Genomic DNA, 7,662 nt, shown 5'->3' on the forward strand with positions numbered 1-7,662 from the left:
TTTAGTCTGTCCTGAACTCTCTATTTGGGGGCAGTAGACAAGTGTGTTGCATCTCCTTAGGAAAAGTCACACAACAAATGATTATCCCTGAAATAATCAGAAGTGATATTATATGGACTGATCTGGTTATATTTAGGAATATAAATGCAAAGGAGATATGTTGTAATTATATTGTAATTTTAAAAAGAAATGAAAAATGAATAAGATAATAAGTTAAAAAGGAAGAAACAGATAAATGCTGGCAAGAGTATGAGGAAATGGGAATCTTTGCGTACTTCTGGCACGGATGCCGATTGTCCCATTCACTCTAGAAATAACTATGGAAGTACTCCCAAAAACCTGAAAATAGAGCTAGTGGATGGCCCAGCTATACCACTCCTGGGTATATATCTCAAAGACTCTAAGTCAACATACCTCAGATATGCCTGGACATTGCAGCGTTATTCATAGCAGCCAAGGCATGGAATTAGCTTAGGTGTCTATCAGTAGATAAGCAAAATGTGAGGCACATACAAAAAGGAGTGGTTTTAAACTGGAAAAAAAAGATGAAGTTATGCAATTTTCCAGAAAATGGACACAGTTAGAGAACATCATGTTAACTAAGCCAGACCCAGACAAATGTCTCATGTTTTCTCTTATTTGTGGATCTTTAAATTCTATAAGGATACATATTTATACACAGACATATATGTACATACATGAATGGCACGAAAGCAGAAGAAAGATGAGAAGGGAGAGACACTAGCCAAAGAGAAGGGTGTGTGCGAGTGGAAGGCCATGAACTCATGAGTATGGTCCAAGTACATGAAGCACTTGAAAACATTTTAATTTACAAAACCCAATACTGTATACAGCAAATGCACTCTGATAAAATGTCTTGAACTAAATTTTATAAGTCCCCTTTGAATCTTGGGGCTACCCTGTATCGTCTCCTCCCGTCATAACAATAGGAACAACGACTCCAAACTTAAGCTTGATTTGTTCCTCACCAAGCAGGAACCCAACTCCCCAGGACTGAATCAAAGTTCCAGCCCATACTTGTTGACGGTCAAGTCAAATACCCCAAATGGCATATGTAATCATGATGGTTAGTCTTGATTGGCATCTCGACTGAACCTGGAATCAAATAAAAAATATGTCTTTGAATGAGTCTGTGAAGACTTTTTTGGTTTTGTTAGGAAGGGCTAATGACGGAGAGAAGTCTCTCTCACGGAGTGGGTGGCACCTTCTGGTCACAGTCAGAGACAAAGAGGTCTGAAGGAAATCGGTGCTGCTTGCAGTGCTTCATGCCCCCCTCCCCCGGGACTGCATCTGTCCAGTTGTTGCTGCCTTGACTGCACCATCCCTCGCTGACATGAGAACCCAGCTTTTTTGGCCTCTCGATGTAGACAAAGATCAGGACTCTCCAGGAATCCTCCTAGCCTTCAATATCGTGTTAGGGCTACAGAGGCATCCAGACTCACACCTACGCTCTCTAAAAAAGCAGCTTTGCCGTCTACTGGGACAGCTTCAGTTGGCCTCGGTTATAGAAACACCCATAATACCAAACAATGGGTAAAGTCTCTCCCAGCACCAGGATCTAGCCAAACCAGAAGCCAGGAAACTTTGTGGTTTTCCTCTTGCCTTCACAAGATCTTTAGGGAGTGACAAAAGAAATGCAGCCTATGCACACTGGTCGGAAGTTCCTAGACTCTGAGAGTCGGCATGTAGGTGGAGATCCCATCGTCTGGGCTCTTGGCCAACTGCAGTGGGCTAATTCAAGCCTCCAGCCTCAGAAGGCTCCTTCCCAGGAACCTCCATAAGCTTTGCTGTGCTGAGAAATTTATCAAGTCAGCAGAAGGAAGGTTTCTGTACTTTTTCAATGTCTCAGTAGAGACTTAATCTCTATAAAGCAGATCCTCTATCAAACGCCTTAAACCAGCCACATAGCTTTCTTGCGCAAGACTCAACATCTGCATCTCTAACCAAGTCATCCAAATTGCAGGTGTACATTTTACAAGATGGTTGAGGAAGAAAAGCACGAAGCGAGGTAGGATACTGTGTTCCCAGTGTTCAGGACCAAGACCTGGGGATTGAGATGTCTACATTGTTTTCAGGACTCAACACTGGTGATCTGAAATCCATAATCATGCACAGTTGAGTGGGTATGAACTTGGAGGACACTTCGATGTTATTTAAACATGAGTCAAGGGCTATGGAGGCTCCAGGCAAACCTACTTCTCTTGTGTCAAGAATCTTGCATAATGCTCATCTTAAGATATCAGTTTACTGAAATCAAATTTTGAATAGTTCAGAAATGGAGAGCCAGTTACATTGGGAGTCAGTTATAAAGCCAGTCTACTGAAGCCTGCTGGGGGAACCTTAGAGCCATTAGAGCAGTCAGCTCTGGAGGCCAGGCATGCATTCCCCACTCCTTGGTTCACAGTCTGGAGCATGAAGTGACAGCAAACTTTTAAGTCACCCTTACTGCTCACCCCTTCCAGTCTAATACCATAGAGCAAATGTGCAAAGCTCTCCCTCCCCCTCTCTCTCACACACCTCTTCATAATCCAACAAAAAGTTGCCTTTTCTCCTATGGGAAAGTTTGGAATACCCCACCTCGACTGTCTTGACAAAAGGGGAAGGGCCCCAATGCTGCAAAGAAGCAGCCATCCAAAAGCACACAGAGCGCTCTCAGCCTGTCGCCCTGCCTTGTACCCCAGCAGTGTAAACAGAAGTCTGTAGAATTCCACTAAGAAACTGGCGTGGGTGGATACTGGGAAGGACAAATTCTTTGACAACGCTACTTTCAAAACATTGTGGTTACAGAATCAAGAATAAAGTAGTAAAGACACCAGAAAGGGAGTGGGGAAAAAAAGGAAACTTAATATAAGATGGTTATCAGGCAAGTTCTTCTGGGAGCAAAGATAATCCCTTAACACAAAAGTGGGAAAGTGACTTATATCTTAGCTACTAAGTCATCACCTAATAAGAAGGCACTGAAAATGGAGTCCACAACTGGCCATCAGTATTTCAGAACACATCAATACTTTATGAAGTTTTAATTAAAGTATCAGAGCTTAACCATTTGGAATAAAACTATTTGTAACTTAATAAAAAACAATTAATTAAACAATACAACTGAATATCATAAGGTTAAGACTCCTGACCAAAGCACATCTCTACCTGTTATAGTTAAGGTGTTGCTGTGCTGTCAGGATGGGTGTACTGGCTGGTTTTGTGTGTCAGCTTTACACAGGCTGGAGTTATCACAGAGAAAGGAGCTTCAGTTGGGGAAGTGCCTCCATGAGATCCATCTGTGGGGCATTTTCTCAATTAGTGATCAAGTGGTGAGGGCCCCTTGTGGGTGGTACCACCTTTGGACTGGTGCTCTTGGGTTCTATAAGAGAGCAGGCTGAGCAAGCCAGGGGAAGCAAGCCAGTAAGGAACATCCCTCCATGGCCTCTGCATCAGCTCCTGCTTCCTGACCTGCTTGAGTTCCAGTCCTGACTTCCTTTTGTGATGAACAGCAATGCAGAAGTGTAAGCTGAATAAATCCTTTCCTCCCCAACTTGCTTCTTGGTCATGATGTTTGTGCAGGAATAGAAATCCTGATTAAGACAATGGGCCAGGCTAAATAGCAATCTTCAGTGCAGAATATTTACTAATAAAATTGATTTCTGTTTCTGTGTGGCTAAACAGATATGAAAGCCTGAAAGTCATAGCCAGGCTGCCCTATGAGGGTAGAGTGCTCACAACTGCAGCTTATTTGCCTAAGGCTTAAGACACATCCTATCAGATATTCAGTAAGGATTCAGATTATAATCTATTAAGCATTTGTAAGATAATTTGTGGACCTTAGAGATGGTCCTTAAAGTCAGCAGATGTGACTAGATCCAAACCCTATGAGCAACCCCAAACAGAACGGCTGAAATAACAAGAAATACTGGAAATAAACAATTACAAGCTCCATTTACTCTCTACATCTATTTGGGTAACTACAACTAGAAGCTGGATAGAATGTCCCTGGATAGAATATTTAATTTGTGTTTATCTAAACTGACCAATAACAATCCATTAAAGAACCAAAACCTAAAACGAAAGAACTGGCTCTGCTGTTGAGTGCTTGCTGTTCTTGCATAGGACAGAGTTCAGTTCTCAGCTCCTACTTCAGGCGGTCCACAACTGTCTTCAATTCAGCATTAGGGATCTAAGACCTTTGTCTAACTTCTTTGAGCGAGCACTCACATGCTCAAAGTACAGATAGAGAGAGAGGAGAGGAGAGGAGAGGAAAGGAGAGGAAAGGAGGGGAGGGGAGGGGAGGGGAGGGGAGAAGAGAGGAGGGGAGAGGAGAGGAGGGGAGAGAGAATTCTTTAATTTTAAAACCTAAGCCTAGAATTACAAGTGATCCAACATCTCTGGGACCTGCTTCTCTAAAGAAATTAAAATAAGCACTTCCACATTCAGGTTAGCATTATTGACAATATGAAAGAAATCTATAGTAATATACTCCTCAACGTTTGAAAGACAGAAATTCAGTATCCATGTTAACAGGAATGAACCTAGAACATTTGTTAATTGAAATAAAACAGACTGAGAAAGACAAGCACCGTGTGATCTTACCCAAACGTGAACTCTGACAAACCTGACAAACCTGATTTTATTATAGAAGTGTACAATGAGGATCACCAGTGCCAAGGGCTGGAGGTTGGATAATGTTGACCAACATCATAAAATTCCTTAGAACAATTTTTCAGATCTGCTATACAGGATACTGATTGCAATAAATAACAATGCATATTTTAAGTTTGCTAAAAGAGTACATTTGATATGTCCTAACCATACAAAAGTATATGAGTTGATATTTGTGTTAACAAACTTACTTAACCACTCTTAAAATACAAATGTATTTAAAAATGAATTTCAATAGTTGTTATTCAGTGAAATTTTTTAAAGATTAGTGATTTCAAAATAACCAAAACATTTTCTCATAACTCTTCCTTTCTCATTTTAAAAGTTCTTTTTATATTTTTGTCGTTGTTTGAGATGTGGGTCTCTGTGTTGCCCAGGTTGGTCTTAAATACTTCTATGTTCAAGCAATATTCCCACCTCAGCCTCAGTAGTGCTGGGATTACAACTGTGCATTGCCATACCAAAAAAGTTTATTTTTTTTTTTGAGCAGATGGTCAACTAGTATATGTAGAAGTTCAGAAAATGGGAAAGAATGAATAAACATATTTAGGTGAACATTCTCCCTTCCTTTTCTGATATATGATATGATTGACAAGTAATGTCAATAATTCATCATGTGCGTGTCCTTCCAGAGAGATTTTACAGATACAAAGATACTTTTCTCATTTTTCAAAATTATGAATTGTGTCACACTTTTGTATGTCTTTCCTGCTCAGGAGTTATGCTAAATTTCTTTGTATTGATCTAATTTTAATATATGTGCTGTTGAAGTCATCACTTACCCATTTTTATTCAAATAATTGTACCTTAGACACTGTTCTATTGCTGTGATGAGTCAGTACCACCAAGGCAACCATTATGAAAGAAAGCATTTAATTGAGAGCTTGCTTAAAATTTCATTATCATCATGGCAGAAAGCATGGTGGCAGGTAGGTTCTGGAGCAGCAGCTGAAAAAACTACATCCTGATCCTAAGAGAGAGAGAGAGAGAGAGAGAGAGAGGGAGAGGGAGAGGGAGAGGGAGAGGGAGAGGGAGAGGGAGAGGGGGAGGAAGAGGGGGAGGAAGAGGGGGAGGGGGAGAGGTGGAGGAGGAAAGGGGGAGGGGGAGAGGGGGAGGGAGAGAAGGGTAGGAGGAAAGGGAGAGGGGGAGGGAGATGGGGAAGAGGTGGGGGAGGGGAGGGGGAAGGGGAAAGGGAGGGGAAGGGGAGGGGAGGGGGGAGGGGGAGGGGGAGAGGGAGCAAGCCTGGCCTGGCCTGGGCATTTGAAATCCCAAAGCCCACCTCTACTGACACACTTCCTCCAACAAGGCCACATCTATTCCAGCAAGCCAATACCTTCTGATCCTTCTAATCATTTCAAATAGGTGCTATTCCTGCTAAGTATTTAAATATATGAGCCTATTGAGATCATTCTTATTCAAACCACAATAGATACTATATGTGAAAGGAACCACACAAGTAGGAAGGCCTTCACCTTTTGTAAATGCAAACTAATAGCCTGGCAACAATCTCTTGTAGGCCAGAAGAACTTACTAAATGAGATTGCTATTACCATGATTATATTCCACTGAAGGTCAGAGACATCATTTTGAATATCTTATAAAAAAAACTGCACATGCTCCATAGATAAAGATGCATATATGTAGATGATATCAAAAGCTGTATGAGAAAGTTGTATTATAAAATGCCAAAGAATCCAAAGTTCAGAGCAGTTAGTTTGCTGAAATTCATACAGTTATTAAACAGTAGGGCTGTGAGCTGACTCCAAAGTTCACCCTCTACCCTCGCATAGGAGACCTGATGTTTCAACCTTCTCATCTATGAATTACTCTTACTAGATCTCCTCAGTGAGGAGGTGGAAAAACACAGTAGGTGGTATCAGTTGACAATCTTCTAGAGTTCCCCATGCTCACCTAGCTTGGAGAAATCTAATGTTCCACTGTGTCGCATTGTACTGTTTGTTGAGTCGTCATATCCCGTTAAGGTCCAACAGTTAACGTAAGAAGTGAAACAGGACTGAAAGTAAAGGATTCTGAAAATAAGACACAGTTGCCTTGTAGATGTAGACTCTTCAAAACCTGTTTTAATAAGGGCTCTCAAAGGCTTCGACCTCCCACCCCATTCTAGCCCACTGTCCAATGGTAGGGGAGAAAAGATGGTAAATAGGACAAAGGGATGTGGACCTGTTTAGTAGTTCTTTGGGGGCAATTCCAATCTCCATTTCTCAGGATACTAGTAGTCCAGTTCAGTAGTGTCAGGATACCAAATACGAATCAGCAGCAAAAGTATGATCCAGCAGAAACAGCCAGGACTCCTCCAAATTGACATGAGTCAGTGGGTACAGTTGTGCCATGCTTCTCTCAATGAATTGAAGATTCAAGACCATGAAGCATTGCAAAGCTAGTTGTGCAAGCACACTGTCACTGTCTGTTAAGTTCTATTGAATTCTTTCTAAACATCATGTGTCCTCTCATGGATCTGTATCAGCATATCATCTATGCACCATGCAACTAGCCACCATGAAAACTATGACAACTGGTCTGTAATGGTCACCAGATGATTCATTCCTCTCATGCTGAAAGTATTTTCCAGTGAAATTTCAGAATGGGAAATGCACTCTTTTTGTTTTCATTGTTTAGGGTAACATACAAAGTAATGACTTCCATTATGGTATTTTCATACATATGTATCACTATACTTTGTTCTTTTTAATTAGGAGTGAAACATGGGATTAGTGTGTGTGTGGTTAGTTGGTTGGTTTTTTTTTAATATTTTTATTTTCTATATTCTTTGTTTACATTCCAAATGATTTCCCCTTTCCTGGATCCCCCCTACCCATATGTCCCATAAACCTTCTTCTCTCCATCCCTTCTCCAATCACCTCCCTCCTTTTTCTCTGTCCTTATATTCCCTTCCCATGCTAGATCAATCCTTTCCAGGATCAGGACCCTCTCCATACATCTTCATGGGAGTCATTTGTTATGCAATTTGTG

General features: G+C 41.2%; 1 non-coding gene across 1 annotated transcript; it reads right to left on the reverse strand.

Moving 5' to 3' along the window:
- Positions 1–5,342: 5,342 nt before the first annotated feature.
- Positions 5,343–5,449, reverse strand: LOC127681852 (U6 spliceosomal RNA). Its single transcript, XR_007977207.1, has one exon. It is a non-coding gene; the product is annotated as a U6 spliceosomal RNA (small nuclear RNA).
- Positions 5,450–7,662: the final 2,213 nt, after the last annotated feature.

The sequence above is a fragment of the Apodemus sylvaticus genome, chromosome 3, assembly GCF_947179515.1.
Source record: "Apodemus sylvaticus chromosome 3, mApoSyl1.1, whole genome shotgun sequence".
NCBI classification, from domain to species: Eukaryota; Metazoa; Chordata; class Mammalia; order Rodentia; family Muridae; genus Apodemus; species Apodemus sylvaticus.